Genomic DNA, 23,044 nt, shown 5'->3' on the forward strand with positions numbered 1-23,044 from the left:
CCCCTAGTTCGTTTCCCAGAGTTAGGAGTCTTTTATGTTTTGTCTCCCTTTCTGATATTTCCCACATATTTCTTCTCCCTTCCCTTCTATTCCCTTTCACTATTATTTATATTCCCCAAATGAATGAGAACAGACACTGTTTGTCCTTCTCCGACTGACTTACTTCACTCAGCATAATACCCTCCAGTTCCATCCACGTTGAAGCAAATGGTGGGTATTTGTCGTTTCTAATGGCTGAGTAATATTCCATTGTATACATAAACCACAACTTCTTTATCCATTCATCTTTCGATGGACACCGAGGCTCCTTCCACAGTTTGGCTATTGTGGACATTGCTGCTAGAAACATCGAGGTGCAGGTGTCCCGGTGTTTCATTGCATCTGAATCTTTGGGGTAAATCCCCAGCAGTGCAATTGCTGGGTCATATGTAGGGCAGATCTATTTTTAACTCTTTGAGGAACCTCCACACAGTTTTCCAGAGTGGCTGCACCATTTCACATTCCCACCAACAGTGTAAGAGGGTTCCCTTTTCTCCGCATCCTCTCCAACATTTGTGGTTTCCTGCCTTGTTAATTTTCCCCATTCTCACTGGTGTGAGGTGGTATCTCATTGTGGTTTTGATTTGTATTTCCCTGAAAGAATCCAACTCTTGATTCCAGCTCAGATCATCATCTTGGAGTCATGGGATCAAGCCCCGAGTCAGGCTCCACGCTCAGTGGGGAGTCTGCTTGAGATTCTCCCCCTCTCTCTGCCTCTCTCCCTGCCTGGCCTGTGAGCACAGTCTCTTCTCTCTCATATACATAAAATCTTTTAAAAATAATAAGATAGAATGTGCCAGTTTAGTTGTATTTATTGAATAAAATTAATAATAGGTATCTCTTGAAAATAAGAGCTCCAGGAACTAAAAAAATACCATAAAATTTCTGTCCCATTTCCTTATTAGCACAAACAAGTATCACTTTTACTTAGTGAGCATTATTCAGTTAACTCAGAATTTCACCAAAGTACAAACAAAAATTTTATTAGAAATCTGAAACTCAAGAAAAGATAATATAACTGACCTTGGTCAAGTAAGTATCAATGCTGTTATTTGAAGGGCATGAGCTTGAGGTAGGAATCACTACATTTTCTCTTGGAGTAACATTTCTATCCAGCAGTAAACTACTAGTCAGATTTCCAACATAAGGCAGTTCCAAGACGGGTCTCATAGTAAGAGTGCTGTGGAAAGGTCTGTTCTGCTGTTTCTCCACCAGATATTTGGTAGTGATATCTGCCAGCCTCTCACTAGTCCTGTGAAGATTACACAACACAAATGCTTAGTATTTCATTTTTCTCCAAATCATTCCTAAATGACCTGCATTTTTTAAAGTTTCCGTAATAGTAAACAGAATGTGCCATTAAACAGTGTTTTAATGCTGAAAATGTGACAGAGCAGAGCAACTATATATAATCATAGGTTTAAAACTGTTCCAAAGGAGTATATATGATTCTAGGGATTCTTAACTAACAAGAAATTCAAATTAGGGGAGGGAAAGAAATGGCTGTCCATGATGTACATAGATTGACAGGTAATACTTGCTACCTTCTGGAATGGATGTAACTACAAGATTCTGGAGGATGCCATTACACATATTTATATTTAGTAAACCAGTTTAGAGACATAAAAATAACATCCCTCAAAGACATTTTCAAGGATGTGCTTTCACCACTCTTGTACATTTCACTCATTACCTCAGAGAAATTGAGTATTTGGCACCAAGGAATAACTCAGACCAATCATCTCTAGGGGCCAGGTAGATCACAGAGCTGTGATCAGAAAGGACTGAAACAGCTCCAGAGGCAATTAGCTGATAACAGTTACCAAGGCCCTGGAGATAGAATCTGCCCTTTTTATCTTCCACATGCCCCCTCATGCCCACCATGATGCTATTTTTTAGCTACGTTGAGATTTATTTTTATTTATTTATTTATTTTTTAGCATTTTATTTATTTATTCATGAGACACAGAGAGAGGCAGTGACACAGGCAGAGGGAGAAGCAGGCTCCCTGCAGGGAGCCCGATGCGGGACTTGATCCCTGGACCAGGATCATGCCCTGAGCCAAAGGCAGACACCCAACCTCTGAGCCACCCAGGTATCACCACTTTGGGATTTATACTGCCTTTCACCCATATGTGAATCTTTCTGTATTTCACATGTACACCTTTATATAAATTAGAAAAGCTACAAAGGATAGTCCCCCCACCCCAAGGCTCTCTAGTAATAATACCAAAGATACAATCAAGAAAGTTAATTTACCAATCTGCCAGGATGTGCAGTATTGGCACTTGATCTTTTGGGTTAAAGATGTAATCTTCCAAAAACAAACTCACTAATATTTCTATTTAGGGTAATTCTGACAAACAATTTTATAATAATATGCTGTCCAAATTATAAAGCTTTAAACAATTAGTTTGTAAAGATGATGAGACCAGATGAACTGAGAATATTAAGGGGAAAAAATAAAGTCATATACCACCACCCCCCCAAAATGGAGGAAAGAGGCTAACTGTCCTGGATGAACATATAAAGTTAAGTTTATTTACAAACATTATTTTCCAAAATTATACTATTCAACTGGTTTTCACTTCCTTACTTCCTACTCATCTCATAAACCCATCTCCATAAAAATTATGCTTTAGAGACAAATTAATAAGCTAAATCTATTTTCTATGATTCTGTTTTAACTTACTTGCTCAGTTTATTTGTCAATGACATTCGAATTTTTGATTCCCCTACGTAGAGTTGCCTGTATTTTTCCAATTCTGCTTTATCTTCTTGAGAATTTTTGATTTTGGATATTTCAGATTCTAGCTCTTTAATTCTTAGTTCCAGTTGACCTCTTATTGAAGCATTATTACTTTCTCTTAACTGTTCTAAGTTTTCTTGAGATGCTGCTTGTGTCTAAAGCAAATTAAAAACACAGTTTTAAAACAGCTATAACCTGGAAAATTATAGTATATTTCTTTCCTTTAGTTGTGAGTCAATGATTCAGAGAGGAATTTGAGAAAAAAAAAAGGTTAAGTGTAAAATATTTATCATCAATGTCACCTGAATTAAATCTGAATGATAAAAATAAAGTTCAATCATTCTTATATTAGTAGTAGTGTGATCTGATAATTCAAAGAACAAGAGAATCAATTAAAAATTTTAAAAAGTGCATAGTACAACCTAAGAATAACCCGATTCTTGATTTCTTCTCAGAGCATGTTCTCAGGGGTCCTGAGGCCAAGCCCTGTGTCACACCCAGTATGGAATCTGCCCAGGATTCTTTCTCTCCCTCTGCCAATCCCCCTGCTCATGCTCAATAAATAAATAAACAAGTAAATTAAAAAAAAAATAGAATCTTAAAAAAAGAAGAATAACCCAGGAATGGAATATGGAGCCCAGTGCAGGGCTTGATTTCACAAGCATGAGACCAAGACCTGAGCTGAGATCAAGAGTCAGCTGCTTAACCAACTGAGCCACCCAGACACTCCACGGTAAAAGTTTTAAATCACAATTTTTTTTCTTTTCCTCTTAATACTCTTGATTCCTACAAACTGGTCTTAAAAATAAAGTGATTCTCAGGAGATCAATTTAGTGAGAATAATGATGAAAACAGAAATCTTTACAGGAAGGAACGAATGCCTCCAGAAATCTACCAAACAGATTGCTGTAAAGGAAGCAGAGGCAACATACACAATGCATATAACCAAAGTGTAATTTGTAGTGAAATAAATGCAAGCATATCACATACAGATTAATAAATTAACCTGTAAAAATAGATTGACTTCTTTTAAATTTTCTACTATAACCAATCTTGCTCTCTCTTCAATCTCCCGTTTAGACTTTTCTATTTGACTGTTCTACCACATTGACTTCTAAATGACTTCTGAGGTTTACTACTTTTTGTTCCAACTTCTTTTTATTCTTTTCTAGTTTTTCACATTTCCTCTCTGTTGCTTTCATAGATAATAACTCTTGTTGAAGAACTTGATTTTTTGCATCCAGGTGTAGACATCTTGAAGATTCAGTTTCCAGTTTTGCTGTAAGATCATCAATCTGCATGAATAAAACAATACAGTTTGGAAGTGGAGTGAAAATAGTTTAACTAAAAACTATAACCAACATTATTTTTAAATATTTTATTTTTAAGTCTCTGAACTGAACTGTAGGCTCAAATTCTTAATGCCAAGATCAAGAGTCACATGCTCAGGCAGCCCTGGTGGCTCAGTGGTTTAGTGCCACCGTCAGCTTGGGGCGTGATCCTGGAGACCCATGATCAAGTCCCACATCAGCTCCCTGCATGGGGCCTGCTTCTCCCTCTGCCTGTGTCTCTGCCTCTCTCTGTGTCTCTGTGCCTCCCATGAACAAATAAATAAAATCTTAAAAAAAAAAAAAAAAGAGAGAGTCACATGCTCTAAAGCGTAAGTCAGCCAGGGACTCCCATTTTAAAATAAACTCACTTGCAATAAAATATAATCTATATTGTAGTAGAGTCTTAAAATGTGAAACCTTGAAGAACTTAGAAAATCAAGAACAAAGTTAAAACCACTAGGAGTTACTAAAATAGATTTCTGCTATCATTGTCTTTGCCACACAACATTTGTACTTCATTTTATGCTTTTATTTTTCTATGACTGCTTCGGATATTTCCTCCATAAAATACCTGTAAGTCACCTCTTAGTAGAAACTCTCTTATACAGACATTTAATTTAAATAAAATTTTAAAAAAGAAAAGAAAGTCTCTTACCCTTTCCCCCATCCTAACATGCCATAATTTTTTAAAATTTATTTATTCATGAGAGACATAGAGAAAGAGAAAGAGAGGCAGAGATACAGGCAGATGGACAAGCTCCACAGGGAGCCCGATGAAGGACTCGATCCCAAGACCCCAGGATCATGCCCTGAACCAAAGACAGATATTCAAACCACTGAGCCACTTGGTTGTCCCAATACTCCATTAATTTTTAAGAAGTTTTAGTAATATCATATTGACTTATGTAAGTCTGAGAAAATAAATGCTTCCTAAGAGAAGCCTTTGAAAATAAGACTCTAATTATCGAATCTATAAATACTGATTCTAATGCCACAAGCCCTTTTCTGAATTACAAATGATTTACACTAATTTGAATTGCACTCCCAGGAGAAATGATTCTCAGGGTTAAGAAATCACACCTCTCAGTATAAAAATTTAGTGAGATGAATCATATACTTTTGGACAAAAATAAAGAATACCTAACTGAATAGTGTTATCTTATAATCCTCTGTTACTTCCCACAAAACAAGAGAACATACTAAGCAACAAAAACAACCAAAAACCTGACAGATTTTCACTGATGCTGAGTTGTGAAGAACTTCTTTCTTCTGGATATGATTGATAAGACAAGGTGAGTGGATGTGGCGGTTTTATAAATTCTTTGATACTTCGCCCATGATAATCCCTCCCCTTAAAATGTGCGGACCTTAGTAACTGGTTTCCAGTGAATAGAATTCAGCAGAACTGCTGTGTGATTTTTAAGGCTAGGTTAAAAAATGTGATATAGTTTCCATTGACATTCTTTTTCTAGGGAAACTAACCCTTAGAATCTAGCTGCTGTGGGGAAGCCCAGGCCACCTGGTGTGTCTTCATGTAGACATTTCAGCTGAGACTGACCCAGCTAACATCCTAGCCAAAAGCCAGCTTCAACAGCCAAACATTTGTATGAACATGGTTTTAGATGGTTCTAGTCCCCAGCTTCCAGTCATCTCAGCTGATACCAAATGAAGAAGAAATGAGTTGGCCTTATTCAGCTTTGCTTAAACTAAACACTTGTGAACCAAATAAATGCTGTTTTGAGCAACTAGGTTTTGAGGTGGTTTATTATGCAGCAATAAACAACTGGCACAGATAACTGATTAAAAATAGGGTGCTGCCATTAAAAAAAATTAAACCTAAACCTCCTTTGAACCAAGAGATAGGTGGAACTTGAAAAGATGTAGAGAAGAGTAAGAATGAAAACCAAAAGAGCTTCCAAGAGACTGTTAGCGGAAACCTGATGGCCCTTGAAGAGGCTGACAGCAAGGGTTCTAGGTAAGTGAAGAAAATGACACTAGAGGAAAAGGAACTCATGCCACAAACCACTTGAAAGTAAAATTGATATGAAAAATAAACTAAAGAAGGTCTATTCAATATGAAAGAACCAGGACTAACTGGGTTCAAATATTTTTTCCACATTTATGGCCTTTCCATATGCTGAATTGCCAAATAATGCTAAAATAAAGAAATGGATTCTGGGTCAAGAACAAATCCAGGAAAACATGGCCTATGGATGAAGCCAAGACTATAAAATGTTTTTTTAAGACCTCAGAAGGACTTAAGGTATGCCTCAAATTTCTTTAAGGATCTTAAGAGTATGAGCTTCACAGGAGACCTCAGGTGAAAAGTTTATCTCAAAAAGACCTGGGAGAGTGGCTTTTCTACTGACATAAAATCCATTGATAGTCACAGAAAAACTCAAAAAGTTAAGAAAATTACTGCATCAAAAACACTGTTTGCGAGTCTGGACTAAAAGAGATAGCACAGATTGAAAATAGGCCTTTGGGTCTTAGAAGTCCCACAGGGAGGAAGCAGGCTGAAAACACAGCTGCAAACACAAGTCACTTCTTAAGGACAGAACCAAGAGCTCAGAGGGGACAGACAGCAAAGAGCCATGAAGAAAAATTTCCATGGTTAAGACTAAGTCCTCACTGAAGAACTGATAGCATGCATTAGGCTGCATTTCAAACCCGCTATGGACTAGTGTGATTTCCATCTTCTTTCTGAATGTAAGAGTCTTTAGCAAGTTACCAGAATGTTGTGTTTTCAGTAGCAGAGAACTGTCTCTTTAATTCTCAAGTCTTCATTCCTATTGAGAAGACTTGCACTCAAGGGACTACAGAACCCTGGCACCTTATCCCCACTGCACTTGATTAAGATGGCAAGTTCTTGGACTCCATCCTGAACCCGATGCCATGATAACTGAGATTTGTGGGAGGTACTGGGAGGAGATGAGTGTATTTTTCATGTGAAAGGAATAATGAAAATTATGGCCGGTGGGTAAATTACACTAAAAATTTTGTTCTTTAAATGTGTCAATAGGTTTTAAAATATTCCATTAAAAAAAAAAAAAAGACTGTGGGCTAACCTTAGTAACTGGCTACTAACGAACCGAATATGGTCAATGTGATGTGTGTATTCCAAGGCTAGGCTACAAAAGGCAACACGGCTTCTGCCTTGTTCTGTATCTCAGGCTGCTTTCTTGGAATTTAGCTCCTCCTCTTGTGAGGAAGCTCAGGCCACAAAGTGAGTCCATGTGAGCCAGTGTAAGCATTTTGGCTTGCTTGCCCTAACTAAAATTCTAGGCAATAGCCAGCATCAACAATACCAGACGTGAAGTTTTTCTCTTGGTTTTTCCCCATTTATGATATTATTTGTGCATTTTTTTCATATATTCCCTTTATTATTGAGGTATGTTCCCTCTAAACCTACTTTGTGGAGGGTTTTTATCATGAATGGATGTTGTATTTCATCAAATGCTTTTCCTACATCTATTGAGATGATAATGATTCTTATCCTTTCTTTAATTAAGATGGTGTATTACACTGATTGATTTACAGATATTGAATCACCCATGTAACCCAGAATAAGTCCCATTTGATCATGGTGGTGATTTTCTTAATGTATTGTTAGATTCAGTTTGCTACTATTTTTGTTAAGGATTTTTACACTAGAATATTGGCCTGTAATTCTCTTTGTGGTGTCTCTATCTGGTCTTGGTATCAGGGTAATGCTGGCTTCATAACATGAATTTGGAAATTTTCCTTCCTTTTCTGTATTTTGGAATGGATTGAAAAGAATGTGTACTAACTCTTTCTTTAAACGCTTGGTAGAATTTGCCTCTGAATCCATCTGGTCCTAGACTTGTGTTTGTTCTGAGTTTTTGGATTAGTGATTCAAGTCGTCTGCTGGTTATTGGTCTGCTCTAATTTCTTCCTGCTTCAGTTTTCATAATTTATATGTTTCTAGGAATTTATCCATTTCTTCTAGGTTGTCCAATTTGTTGGCATATATTTTTCATAATATTCCCTTATAATTGTTTGCATTTCTGCATTATTGGTATTTCTCCTGTGTCATTTGTGATTCTAATTGGGTCTTTCCCTTTTCTTTTTGATAACTATGGCTAGAGCCTTGTTAATTTTATTAATTTTTCAAAGAACCAGCTACCATTGATCTGTTCTATTTTTATCTTTGTATAGTTTATATATCATTTATTTCTGCTCTAATATTTTTTATAGAAGGTGGGGGGGACCGGGCAAAGGAAAAGGGAGAGAGAGAATCCTCCAGTAGATTCCTTGCTGAGGTTGGAGTCTGAAGCAGGGCTCAACTCCAGGACCCTGAGAACATGACCTGAGCCAAAATCAAGAGTTGGCCGCTTAACCAACTCAGGCACCCAGACACCCCTATTTTTGCTCTAATTTTTATTATTTTCTTCCTCTGCTGGCTTTAGGCTTCGTTTGTTGTTCTTTTTCTAGCTGTTGTTCTTTTTCTAGCTGCTTTACATGTAAGGTCAGGTAGTTTGAGATTTTTCTTGTGTCTTGAGGTAGGCCTGCATTGCTATATACTTCCGTCTTAGAATCACTTCGGCTGCATCTTAAAGGTTTTGGAAAATTGAATTTTCATTTTCACTTGTTTCCATGTGTTTTGAAATTCCTTCTTTTATTTCCTGGTTGGCCCACTCATTGATAGATGGATGTTATTTCACCTCCATGTTTTTGTGGTCTTTCCAGACTGTTTTTTGTAGTTGACTTCTAGTTTCATAGTATTGTGGTCGGGAAAGGTGCATGGTAGGACTTCAATCTTTTTGTACTTATTAAGGCCTGTTTTGTGGCCTAATACATGATATATTCTAGAGAATATTCCAGATCTGTATTCTGCTGTTTAAGGATGGAACATTCTGAATATCTCTTTAGTCCATTGCCCATGGCCCAGTGTGTCATTTAAAGCCACTGTTTCCTTGTTAACTTTCTGCCTATTTATATAAATGGGGTGTTAAAGTACTGAATTAGGGATTTCTATGCCTTCCTAAAATATCCAAATTGTACACTGTGTTCATGGATACTTTTGTGACTAGGAATAAAAGCAACTAATTCCAATTAAAATATACATATAAAATAAAAATAAAGTGCCATACAATTTTCTTGTATTATTACCAACTAGTTCTTTATGTTTGTCATTAATTGTTTTATGTATCTGGGTGCTCCCATGTTAGGTACATAAATATTTACAATTGATAGATCTCCTGTTTGTCCACTTTGTTATAAGGCCCTTCTTTATCTCTTGTTACAGCTTTGTTTTGAAATCTATTTTCTCTGATATAAGTATTGCTATTCTTTCTTTTGACATCTATTGGCACGATAAATGTTTCTTCATCTCACTTTCAATCTGCAGGTATCTTTAAGTCGAAAAGGAGTCTCTTATAGGCAGAATATAGACTTGTTTTTTAATCCATTCTGACATCCTATGTCTTTTGATTGGAGCATTTAGTCCATTTACATCCAAAGCAATTATTGATAGATATGTATGTGTCATTTTGCAACTTGTTTTGTGGTTGTTTCTGGAAATTTTCTCTGATTCTTTTTTGGGTCTTTGATGTTTTGCTGATTTTCTTTAGTGATATATTTGGATTTTGTTCTCTTCTTTGCATGTTTATTAGTGGTTTTGCCTTTGGTTTTGGTGTGTGTGTGTGTGTGTGTGTGTGTGTGTGTGTGTGTTTAATATTTCTTGCAGGGCTAGTTTCACAAACTCCTTTAGTTTTTGTTTATCTGGAAAACTCATCTGTCCTTCTATTCTAGGTAATAGGCTTGCTCGATAGAGTACTCTTGACTGCAGATTTTTCCCACCACATTGAATATATCATGCCACTCTCTTCTGGCTTACAAAGTTTCTGTTGAAAAAACTCCCAGTAACCTTAAGAGATTACTCATGGAAGCTTCTGATTTGTTTTCCTGCTTTTGTTTTCTTGATTGGTGTATTTTGCAAATTTAATTACAATGTGTTTTGATGTGGGCCTGCTTTTGTTGATTTTGATGGGAGTTTTTTCTGTGCCTCTTAGATCTTGGTATCTGTTGCCATCCCCAGATTAGAGAAGTTTTCAGCTATTCTTGCTTCAAATAAATTTTCTTACCCCTTCTCTCTCTCTTCTTTTACTGGGACTCTTATAATATGAATATTACTACATTTGATGGAGTCACTGATTTCCCTAGGTCAAATCTCATTTTGCATAATTCTTTCTCTCTCTTATTCAGCTTCCTTGCTTTCCATTACTTTGTCTTCTAGGTCATTAATTTGTTCCTCTGCTTCCTCCTGTCTGATGTTCACTGCATCAGGTGTGTTTCTTTTTTTTTTTTTTAATTTATTTTTTATTGGTGTTCAATTTACTAACATACAGAATAACCCCCAGTGTCCGTCACCCATTCACTTCCACCCCCCGCCCTCCTCCCCTTCCACCACCCCTAGTTCGTTTCCCAGAGTTAGCAGTCTTTACGTTCTGTCTCCCTTTCTGATATTTCCCACACATTTCTTCCCCCTTCCCTTATATTCCCTTTCACTATTATTTATATTCCCCAAATGAATGAGAACATATAATGTTTGTCCTTCTCCGACTGGCTTACTTCACTTAGCATAATACCCTCCAGTTCCATCCATGTTGAAGCAAATGTGGGTATTTGTCATTTCTAATAGCTGAGTAATATTCCATTGTATACATAAACCACATCTTCTTTATCCATTCATCTTTCGTTGGACACCGAGGCTCCTTCCACAGTTTGGCTATCATGGCCATTGCTGCTATAAACATCGGGGTGCAGGTGTCCCAGCGTTTCATTGCATTTGTATCTTTGGGGTAAATCCCCAACAGTGCAATTGCTGGGTCGTAGGGCAGGTATATTTTTAACTGTTTGAGGAACCTCCACACAGTTTTCCAGAGTGGCTGCACCAGTTCACATTCCCACCAACAGTGTATGAGGGCTCCCTTTTCTCCACATCCTCTCCAACATTTGTTGTTTCCTGCCTTGTTAATTTTCCCCATTCTCACTGGTGTGAGGTGGTTTCTCATTGTGGTTTTGATTTGTATTTCCCTGATGGCAAGTGATGCAGAGCATTTTCTCATGTGTGTGTTGGCCATGTCTATGTCTTCCTCTGTGAGATTTCTGTTCATGTCTTTTGCCCATTTCATGATTGGATTGTTTGTTTCTTTGGTGTTGAGTTTAAGAAGTTCTTTTTAGATCTTGGAAACTAGCCCTTTATCTGATATGTCATTTGCAAATATCTTCTCCCATTCTGTAGGTTGTCTTTGAGTTTTGTTGACTGTATCCTTTGCTGTGCAAAAGCTTCTTATCTTGATGAAGTCCCAATAGTTCATTTTTGCTTTTGTTTCTTTTGCCTTTGTGGATGTATCTTGCAAGAAGTTACTATGGCCGAGTTCAAAAAGGGTGTTGCCTGTGTTCTTCTCTAGGATTTTGATGGAATCTTGTCTCACATTTAGATCTTTCATCCATTTTGAGTTTATCTTTGTGTATGGTGAAAGAGAGTGGTCTAGTTTCATTCTTCTGCATGTGGATGTCCAATTTTCCCAGCACCATTTATTGAAGAGACTGTCTTTTTTCCAGTGGATATTCTTTCCTCCTTTGTCGAATATTAGTTGACCATAAAGTTGAGGGTCCACTTCTGGATTCTCTATTCTGTTCCATTGATCTATGTGTCTGTTTTTTGTGCCAGTACCACACTGTCTTGATGACCACAGCTTTGTAGTACAACCTGAAATCTGGCGTTGTGGTGCTCCCAGCTCTGGTTTTCTTTTTTAAGATTCCCCTGGCTATTTGGGGTCTTTGCTGATTCCACAGAAATCTTAAAATAATTTGTTCTAGCTCTCTGAAGAAAGTCCATGGTATTTTGATAGGGATTGCATTAAACGTGTAAATTGCCCTGGGTAGCATTGACATTTTCACAATATTAATTGTTCCGATTGATGAGCATGGAATATTTTTGCATCTCTTTGTGTCTTCCTCAATTTCTTTCAGAAGAGTTCTGTAGTTTTGAGGGTAGAGATCCTTTACCTCTTTGGTTAGGTTTATTCCTAGGTATCTTATGCTTTTGGGTGCAGTTGTTAATGGGATTGACTCCTTAATTTCTCTTTCTTCAGTCTCATTGTTAGTGTATAGAAATGCCATTGCCATCAGAGAAATACAAATTAAAACCACAATGAGATACCACCTCACACCAGTGAGAGTGGGGGAAATTAACAAGGCAGGAAACGACAAATTTTGGAGAGGATGTGGAGAAAGGGGAAACCCTCCTGCATTGTTGGTGGGAATGTGAACTGGTGCAGCCACTCTGGAAAACTGTGTGGCGGTTCCTCAAAGAGTTAAAAATAGATCTGCCCTGCGACCCAGCAATTGCACTGCTGGGGATTTACCCCAAAGATACAGATGCAATGAAACGCCGGGCCACCCGCACCCCAATATTTATAGCAGCAATGTCCACAATAGCCAAACTATGGAAGGAGCCTTGGTGTCCATCGAAAGATGAATGGATAAAGAAGTGGTTTATGTATCCAATGGAATATTACTCAGCCATTAGAAACGACAAATACTCACTATTTGCTTAGATGTGGATGGAACTGGAGGGTATTATGCTGATTGAAATAAGTCCATCAGAGAAGGACAAACATTATATGGTCTCATTCATTTGGGGAATATAAAATTTTATTTCTTAAATTCTACATAGGAGTGAAATCGTATGGTATTTGTCTTTCTCTGACTTATTTTACTTAACGTAATACCCTCTAGGTCCATCCATGTCATTGCAAATGGCAAAATGTCATTCTTTGTGATGACTGAGTCATGTTCCATTGTGTATAGACCACATGTTTATCCATTCATCAGTTCATGGGCACTTGGGATGCTTCTGTGTCTTGGCTTTTGTGAATAACACTGCAGAAAACCTTGAGGTGCAAGTATCTTTTAAGTTAGTGTTTTGTTTTCTTTGGGTAAATCCCTTTCCTGCCTTATTTCTCTACTCAGCCCCATTTTTTTTTTTTTTTAACTCAGCCCCATTTAAGGTCTAATGAAATGTCATTTCGACTCTTGGTTTCAGCTCAGATCATGATCTCAAGGTCACGAGCCCACATGTGGCACCAGTGCTCAGCACAATCTGCCTGAGATTCTCTCCCTCTCTCTCTCCCTTTGCCCTTCCCCCTACTCTGTCTCTCAAATAAATACATCTTAAAAAAAATTGAGGCTTGAGAGAAAGTCCCAGAAAATCCTGCATCTATCAAATATGAGTTCCAGAGAAAGAGGACTGAAAAAAAAGTAATAAAAGTAATGACAGGAAAACATCAAAAGTGAGTCTCCAGATTTAAGGGGATTATTAAAAATTAAGAAGGATGAAAAACAACCATAGATATTAGAGAGGTTCAAAACAAGTCTCCCCAAAATGTGTCATTTGGGCACATGGACTATTTTAAACTGAAAACAATCAAGACCCAGAAAACTCAGGAAAAATCTTACTGCTCCCTTAACTACCTGAAAGAATTTAGACAGAGACCTAGCCCAGAAAGACAACTATTATCAGGAATAATTTATTATTATTATTATTGGAGTTCAATTTGCCAACATATAGCATAACACCCAGTGCTCATCCCATCAAGTGCCCCCCTCAGTACCCGTCACCCAGTCACCCCCACCCCCCACCCACCTCCCTTTCCACCACCCCTTGTTCATTCCCAGAGTTAGGAGTCTCTCATGTTCTGTCTCCCTTTCTGATATTTCCCACTCATTTTTTCTCCTTTAGGAATAATTTTTTTATCTGAGTGACAGTTCTGTATGGCAGGGCAAACATCTAACTGCCAAGCATCTTTTTTCCTTATTGTCCTGTGAATCATCCTCCTTTCTTTGAAGCCCCAGGTCCCTGTCCCATTCCTTAGCTGAAGATGGCATATAAATAGGAACTGCCCAGCTTGACCTTATGTCTCATATTCTTTTTTTTTCTGACAGCAATAAATTTATTAAGTATTACCCCCAAAAAATATAAACACCAGTAAAAACAAAAAACAAAACAAGCCATAAAACAGGCCTGGAGCTGACAATAAAGCAGACATGATGGAGCTGCCCTATGGTGGGAAAACAGGACTCACATGGGGTGGGGATGCCATAAATACTGGAGGACAAACAGTCGGGAGCCCTAGGGTGCTGTGGACCAGAGCTGGTGGGAGCAAGTCTTGGGGTGGTGTCAATGGCGACATGGCTCTGGGGGACAGGCTTCTGGGCCACAGCAACAGCTTGGCTCTGCCCCTCCAGCTGCTTCACTTGGGGCCCTGAGCCTCAGACTCCTCATCTTCATACATCTCGCCCTCCTCATCAGCCGTGGCATTCTGGTACTGCTGGTACTCGGGCACCAGGTCATTCGTGTTGCTCTCAGCCTCAGTGAACTCCGTCTCGTCCATGCCCTCACCCATGTACCAGTGCAGGAAGGTCTTGCGCTGGAACATGGCTGTGATTTGCTCCGAGATGCGCTTGAACAGCTCCTGGATGGCCATGCTGTTGCCAATAAAAATGGAGGACATCTTGAGCCCCTTGAGTGGGATGTCACACACAGCTACCTTCACCTTGTTGGGGATCCACTTGATGAAGTAGCTGCTGTTCTTGCTCTGGATGGCCAGCATCTATCTGCTCGTCCACCTCCTTCATGGACATGCGCCCGCGGAGGACGGTGGCCACGGTCAGGTAGCGGCCATGGCGGGGGTCACAGGCAGCCATCATGTTCTTGGCATCGAACATCTGCTGAGTGAGCTCGGGCACTGTGAGCGCGCGGTAATGCTGGCTGCCCCTCGCGGTGAGTGGGGCAAAGCTGGGCATGAAGAAGTGCCGGCGGGGGAAGGGCACCATATTCATGGCCAGCTTGAGCAGGTCAGCATTGAGTTGTCCGGGGAAGCCAAGAGAAGTAGTGAGATGATTTATATGCCATCAGCCGACACCAGATGGTTGAGGTCACCGTAGGTGGGCATGGCCACTTGAGAATGCGGAAGCAGTTGTCATACAAAGCTGGTGGGGGGACAGCATGGCGTTGTAGGGCTCCACCACTGTGTCCGACACCTTGGGCAAAGGCATCACACTGAAGGTGTTCATGATGCGGTCGGGGTACTCCTCGGGCACCTTGTTGATGAGCAGTGTGCCCATCCCGGGCCCTGTGCCCCCGCCGAGTGAGTGGGTCAGCTGGAAGCCCTGCAGGCAGTCTCAATTCTCACTCCTTCTGCACCATGTCCAGGACTGAGTCCACCAGCTCTGCACCCTCCGTGTAGTGACCTTTGCCCCAATTGTTGCCATCCCCACTCTGACCAAAGATGAAGTTGTCAGGCCTGAAAAGATGCCCAAAGGCCCCAGACCGGACGCTGTCCAAGGTTCCAGGCTCAAGGTCCACCCGAATGGCCCGAGGCATATACTTATGAGAAGAGGCCTCCTTGTAGTAGACACTGATGCGTTCCAGCTGCAGGTCTGAGTCGCCCACATAGTTGCCACTGGGGTCTATACTGTGCTTATCGCTGATGACCTCCCAGAACTTGGCTCTGATCTGGTTGCCGCACTGGCTGGCCTGGTTGTGCACGATCTCCCTCATGCTCGGTGCGTGTGGCGGGCGGCTGCGGGACACGCGAGGGCAGGTCGGGGCTGGCTGTGGATATGTCTCATATTCTTACAGCCCCTCTCATACATATGTAATCAAATTTGTTTTCTCCTATTAATCTATCATATGTTAATTCAATTATGAAACCAGTCAAATAACCTTGAAGAGTAGAAGGAATTTTTTTCTCCCCAATATGTTCTTATGAGATGAAAAAAAAAAAAAGAATAATATCTTAAAAGCTTTCAAAGAAGAAATATAATTATCTACAAAGAACGGATCCAATTGGTATTAAATTTTACTATAGCAATGCTGGATACAAGAAGTGGATAAATTAAATTTTCGAAGTAGCAAAGGAAAATATAAATTTGAATCCAAACAACAAAATATTCACCAGTAACAGGATGATTAGATGAGATACAGTACATTCATATTATGAGCTATGATTCAGCAGTTAATCATAACACTGCTCTAAGACATATTGTTAGTGAAAAAGTAAGTTGCAGAATCATATATGTCAATCATGGCTCAACCAGAGAAACAGAATTAGTAAGAAATATGAAATAAGAGATGGATCACAAAAACTTGTCTCATGCAATTATCAAGGCTGGCTAGGCAAGCTGGAAAATCACAGGGCATCAGGAAGGGAGTAATCTACAACTGTCAGTTGCAAGCTGAAACTCATGCCCCCAGACAGAATTTTTTCTTATCTGGGATAATACCCCTTCCTAAATCAACTGATTATGTAATCACATCTTCAAAGTACCTTCAAAGCAACACCTAGATAGGTGTTTGATGGAATTATTAGGAACCATATAACCTCACCAAGTTGACACATAAAACCAACCATCATGCATGTGATTTTACATACACATTTGTATTATGATACAGATGCACTGCTGCACGGTGTGTGCATGTGTGTATGTGTGTATGTAGACAGAGTTCAGGAAGGATGCACACCAACTTGATAACAATAAGAGTAAAAATTGGCAAGTTGAAAAGTAGAGTGGTGTAGGGCAAAGAGGAGATTCACTTTTTACTCTTTATAGTTCTGGTGGGGGATGCTGATAATGAGGCAGACATGGATGTGCAGGGGCAGGAGGTAAATAAGAAGGTGCCGAGCCTTTGGTTTAAATTTTCTGTGACTCTAAAATTACTCTAAGAATTAATTTCTATTCTTTTTCTAAGATTTTATTTTTTTATTTTTATTTTATTTTTTTAAAGATATTATTTATTTATTTGAGACAGAGTGAGAGAGAAGAGCATGTGTGCACAAGCAGGGTGAGGAGCAGAAGGAGAAACAGACTCCCCATGGTGCAGGGAGCCCAATGTGGGGCTCAATCCTGGGGCTCTGGGATCATGACCTGAGGCAAAAGCAGACGCTTAACTGAGCCATTCAGGTGTTCCTTTTTAATTTTTATTTATTTATTTTTTAGAAAGAGTGTGCATAAGCGGGGGCGGGGAGAGGCAGAGGGAGCAGGAGAAAGAGAATCTTAAACAGGCTCCATGCCTCAATCTCATGACCCTGAGATCATTACCTAAGACAAAATCAGGAGTCATATGCTTAACTGACTGATCTACCTAGGCACTCAGAAGATTTTATTCTTAAGCAATCTCTACACCCAACAGGGGACCTGAACTCACAACCTTGAAATCAAGTGTTGCATTTCCCACTGACTAAGCCAACCAGGTGACACTCTGTTCTTTTTTTAAATGACAGATTACCAGAAAAAAAGTAGCAATCAAGTTGGTAGCAGAGCTCTCATCAGCAAGAATAAATGCTAAAAGGTAGTAGGAAAATATCTTTTATATACCTAAGGTAAAGAACTCATAACATAGAATTCAATATATAATAAATTATCATTCAAAAGGAAGATAAGTCAATATATATTCAAGTATGAAAGGGGCACCTGGGTGGCTCAGTAGGTTACATGTCTGCCTTCAGCTCAGGTCATGATCTTAGGATCCTGGGATCCTGAGCAGGGAGCCTGCTTCTTCCCCTTCTCACCCAGATCATGTGCGATTTCTTTCTCTCTCTCTCTCTCTCTCTCTCTCTCTCTCTCTCTTTCTCTCTCAAATAAATAAAAAATATCTTTTTTAAAAAGTTTGAAAAACCAAGAGTTTATTCCTCACTGGCATTTGTGAAGAAACTACTAAAGAATATGCATCAGCCATAAAACTGATTCAGAGAAGGAAAGAGGAAATTCAACAAGTGAGCAAATTCATTTGAAAACCATAGCTAAACTAAATGAAGTATTGAGTGTGAAAAAAATAATCACAGTATGAGGTGTCTGGATGGCCCAGTTGGTTAAGTGTCTGACTCTTTCTTTTGGCTCAGGTCATTATCTCAGGGTCCTAGGATCAGGCTCCACACTCAGTGAGTAGTCTGCTTGAGGATTTTTCTCTCCTTCTCCCTCTGCCCCTTCCTCCATTCTCTCTCTCTCTCTCAAATAAAAATAAGTACATCTTAAAAGAAAAAAAATAACAATAGTAATTTTCACAGATGTTTAAAAATTGGAAAATTCTAGATAACAATACTCAGAAAGCTGATGGCAGGGTAGTTCAAATTGAAATAAAAATTAAAAATATTTTTGTTGCTTTTGGAAAAGAATAGTTAATACTTACCTTAGAACTTGTTGGAAAGGGGTGCCTGAGTGGCTCTATTGGTTAAGAGCCTAACTCTTGATTTTGACTCAGGTCATCATCTCAGGGTTGTGAAACTGAGCTCCAAGTCAGGTTCCCCACTCATTAGGGAGTCTGCCTCTCTCCCTCTTCCTCTCCTTCTACCCCTCCCCCTGTATGTGCACTCACTCTCGCTCTTTCTAAAATAAATAAATAAATAAATCTTAAAAAAAGAAAAGAATTTGTTGGAGAAATGTAAAACCAAGAGTAATTTTTAAAACAAGCCATGAGAATTAAGAAAAAATGTAGTACTCCAACAATAAGAGCAGGAATAAAAGTAGAAAAAGCAAGTGAGAATAAAAGCTTGACAAAAGGATGACATAAAATAGGGTACATTCTAAGGAAATTAATAAACTCTTGAAAATTTCTCTGTAGAACACTATCCATCAAAACCTACAGTCGTTAATCCAGTACATAAGTGAAAATTCATAGTTTTAAATGCACTTATTATAAAATAGGAAGCAGTCAACTTAAGTTAGAAAAAGAATTTAAAAAGTTGGAAGAAGGAAATAAAGGCAAAGGTAGAAATTTAAAAAAACAATGTCAAAGAATTTTAAGAGAGTTAAACTGCAGAATCAAAACCTGCTTCTCTTAAAATAGTAATTTAAAAAAAAAACAACTGCTTTAAAAGCCTTCCTAAGGAAAAAAGAGAGTAAACACAAATTAATAATAGGAATGGAAAAGGGTCATAAGTACAGATAAAAAATAGGTTTTTTTAAATTTTAAAAAATACATGAAAATGTTCTGGCAATTTAAAAATTAGTGACATAAACACATTTTTAGAAAAATTATCAAGTTGGCTTAAGAAGAAATTCAACAGCTAATTCACCTTATACTACCAAAGAAATTTAATTGGTTGGTAAAAATTTCCATCTCTTAAAGGAACTAGACCCAGATAAGTCACAGGAGAGATTCAGCAATCTTTCAAGAAACAGGTTATTTCTGGTTGGCTGGAAAGATGGCAGAGTTGGAGGATCCTAAACTCTCCTCCTCCTCCCATGGATACAAGAAGGTAACACTCACAGCAGTGGAAATAACCCAGAAAATGACCCAAGACTGGCAGAACAAAGAAAAGTCACACTGAAGGAGGTAGGAAGGGCAAAGCAAAATGGACCATGAACATCCTTGGTGGAGAGCAACCTGGTGATGCAGAGAAGGGTAAAAAACAGACTTTCACACTGGGGATCCCACTAATGGAGAGGACAAATCCCCATAATGTTCGCCTTTGAAAGAGAAAGGGGCCAAATTTCATGAGTTCGTACATCCAGCGGACTTGACGCCTTGAATCTTAAAAATTGGCAGGCTCAGTTCTGGGAGAGCCTGGAGGGTGTTAGAAAGCCGAGTCTCCACTCTTAAAGAAATAGCACGACAAACAGCCCATGCAGACACAGTGCTAGAACCAACAATTTGAAAAACAGAGTGGGCAGGAAAGAGGGAGAGTGATTTCCTCATATCAGAGTGTAGCTGGGAAAGACAAGGATCATGGGAGACCCCTCCGGAGACAAAGGAACTGGCAGGTGCCATTCCCCTTGCCCCTGCCTCCCAGCATAAGCAACAGCCATCTCTGGGAACAAGCACTGTGCTGAAACTCACTACCTACTTTGCACCAAGCCCTTAACCCTTGCTTGGAGAGATCCAGCCTTTCCAGGGCTGCAGGGTTCCCTCCCCCAGAAGACGGGCCCAAACCCTGTCCACCACATCTCCAGACCCACATGTTTTGTCAGACCTCAGTTCCTGCAGCAGCAGAGGCAGATCTCATTTTGCAAAGAGACCTCCTCACACCTTGTTAAAATGTACCACACCACTGCTTGGGACCTAACATTGCCCACAATAGGCAAAAAGAGCCTCTGGATACAACTGGATGGAAGGAAAAAGAGGTCAAGACTCAATAGCAGACCACATGCAACACATATAGGAGACACTCTCTGAAGCCACAGGAAACAGGGGACACTACACTGCAAGGCACTACAGGACCTCTTCTTCATAAGGCTATTATTGTTAAGAGCAAGAGATGCAGCTAATTATCCTAACACACAGAAATCAACAAGAGTTAGACAAAATGAGGAGACAAAGAAATAGCTCCCAGATGAAAGGATAGCACGAAACCACACAATAAGAGACTTAAGTGAAATGGACATAAGTAATATGTGATAGTTTAATGATCATAAAGATCTTTACTGGACTTGAGAAAGAGTAGAGGACATCAGTGAGACCCCTTAACACAGAAATAAAAAAAGAACAATCAGAGATCAAGAACACAACAAATGAAATTCAAAATATATTTAATAGAAAAAATAGCAGGCTAGATGAAGCAGAGGAATGAATTAATGACCTGGAAGACAGAGGAATGGAAAGTAGGGAGAAAAGAAGAAAGGAGAGAAAAGAAAATTATGCAAATTGAGAATAGTCTTAAGGAAGTCAGTGACTATATCAAGCATAATAACATTTGCATTGTAGGGATCTCAGAAGAAGAGAAAAAGGGGCAGAAATTTTATTTGAAGAAATAAAAGGTAAAAACGTCCCTAATCTGGGGAAGCCTCCTACTCTTGATCTCAGCTCAGGTCTTGATCTTAGGGTTGTGAATTCAAGCCCCACATTGGACTCCATGCTGGGTGTGGAGCCTGTGAAGAAAAGAAAAGAAGAGAAGAGAAAGAAGAGAAGAGGAAGAAAAGTTTCCCAGACAAATGAAAACTAAAGGAGGTCATGACCACTAAACCAGCCCTGCACGAAATATAAAAGGGGACTCTTTGAGTGGAAAAAAAAGACCATAAGGGAGAATATGAAAAGTAAAAAACACAAAATCTGTAAAAATAAGTATTTCTGTAAAAAATTAGTCAAGGGAGTTTTGATAAAATAAAAGGATGTAAAATATGACACCACACACCTAAAATGGGAGGAGACAGAAAAGAATGGGTTTTAACTTAAGCTACCATCAACGTAATATAGATTGCTATATACAAAAGATGTTATATACAAACCTAATCAAAAACCTATATATACACACCAAAAACCATGAAAGATATGCAAAGAATAAAGAGAAAAGATCCAAGAATATCACTAAAGAAAGCCAACAAACCATGAAATATAGCAAGAGAGGAAAACATCAAAGAAAATCTATAGAAACAATCACAAAACAAGTAACAAAATGGCAATCAATACATATCTATCAATACTTACTTTGAATGTAAATGAATTAGATTTTTTAATTTATTATTTGTTTATTCATGATAGAGGCAGGAGAATTTTAAGATAGAGTTAAACTGCAGAATCAAAACCTTCTCTTAAAATAGTAAAATTTTTTTAAAGTGCTTTAAAAGCCTTCCTAAGGAAAAAAGAGAGTAAACACAAATTAATAATAGGAATGGAAAAGGGTCATAAGTACAGATAAAAAATAGGTTTTTTTTTTAATTTAAAAAAATACATGAAAATGTTCTGGCAATTTAAAAATTAGTGACATAAACACATTTTTAGAAAAATTATCAAGTTGGCTTAAGAAGAAATTTAACAGCTGATTCACCTTATACTACCAAAGAAATTTAATTGGTTGGCAAAAATTTCCATCTCTTAAAGGAACTAGACCCAGATAAGTCACAGGAGAGAACTCCCAAAAAACAAAAGCCCAGGACCAGACAGCTTCACAGGCAAATTCTACCAAACATTTAGGGAAGACTTAATGCCTATTCTTCTCAAACTATTCCCAAAAATAGAAAGGGAAGGAAAACATCCAAATTCATTACTATGATCTAGTAATTACACTACTGAATATTCACCCAAAAAATACAAAAGCACTAATTCAAACGGATACGTGCACCCCTATGCTTATTGCAGTATTATTTACAATAGCGAAAATACAGAAGCAGACCAAGTGTCCATATATTACATGAAATGAAATATTGTATATAATGGAATACTATTTATAATGGAATATGATTCAGTTGTAAAAAGAATGAAATCTTGCCATTTGCAATGACATGGATGGATCTAGAGAGTACAATGCTAGGCAAAGCAAAATAAGTCAGCCAGAGAAAGACAAATACTATATGACTTCACTTATATGTAGAATTTTAGAAAGAAAACAGACCAGCAAAGTAATAAAAAAGAGAGAGAGTAATCAAGAAACAGACTTTTAACTATAAGAACAAACTGATGATTACCAGGTTGGTACCTGGTGTCTCAGAATACAGGCATCTGAGCAGACCCTACAAGATGCATGGAATATATTTCAGCCATTATGTCTGCCATATTTGAGTGATATAATTCCTAGAGCTGTGGAAAGACAAGCAGGACCACCTAAATTATGACTAACATTAGAGTGTCCTCTGAGTATCAAATGCAGGGATGAATACGATTCAGTCCTTGTCTCTAAGAAGCACATAGTCAAGTGTTGGAAACAGATTATCATGTAATAGCTAAAAGAGAAACATCTTGTAAATAAAAATGGGCAAAAAAAATTAATAAAACATTTAAAATAATGGGCAATTGCCCTTAATTTATGCCAAACTGACTTTGGCTAACCTGAGAGAATGGGACTTAGAAAAGAAGAAACGGGGGCAAGAGAAAAAAATGGGTCATGGGGGCTGCCAAAGAAGAGCTGGGGAATAGAAGGAAATGGAATCTATATAGTGATGAGAGATGAAGAAAAGTTAA

At 38.5% G+C, this 23,044-nt stretch overlaps 1 protein-coding gene and 1 pseudogene across 6 annotated transcripts in view; both read right to left on the reverse strand.

The window, feature by feature from the left end:
• SLC17A2 (solute carrier family 17 member 2) overlaps positions 1-23,044 on the reverse strand; it is a 78,898-nt gene that overhangs the window by 27,875 nt on the left and 27,979 nt on the right. For 5 of the 6 annotated variants that reach the window (XM_038584319.1, XM_038584322.1, XM_038584318.1 and 2 more), the window contains exons 2-4: positions 3,795-4,083; positions 2,732-2,943; positions 1,063-1,291 (exon numbers count right to left, since the gene is read on the reverse strand). The gene's annotated coding sequence lies outside the window, so the exon portion shown is untranslated. Of the gene's footprint in view, positions 1-1,062; positions 1,292-2,731; positions 2,944-3,794; positions 4,084-21,574; positions 21,703-23,044 lie in introns of those variants that run through there. The other variant, XM_038584321.1, reaches the window with a different exon arrangement.
• Positions 13,846-16,999, reverse strand: LOC488256 (annotated as a pseudogene).

The sequence above is a fragment of the Canis lupus genome, chromosome 35 (genome assembly GCF_011100685.1).
Source record: "Canis lupus familiaris isolate Mischka breed German Shepherd chromosome 35, alternate assembly UU_Cfam_GSD_1.0, whole genome shotgun sequence".
NCBI classification, from domain to species: Eukaryota; Metazoa; Chordata; class Mammalia; order Carnivora; family Canidae; genus Canis; species Canis lupus.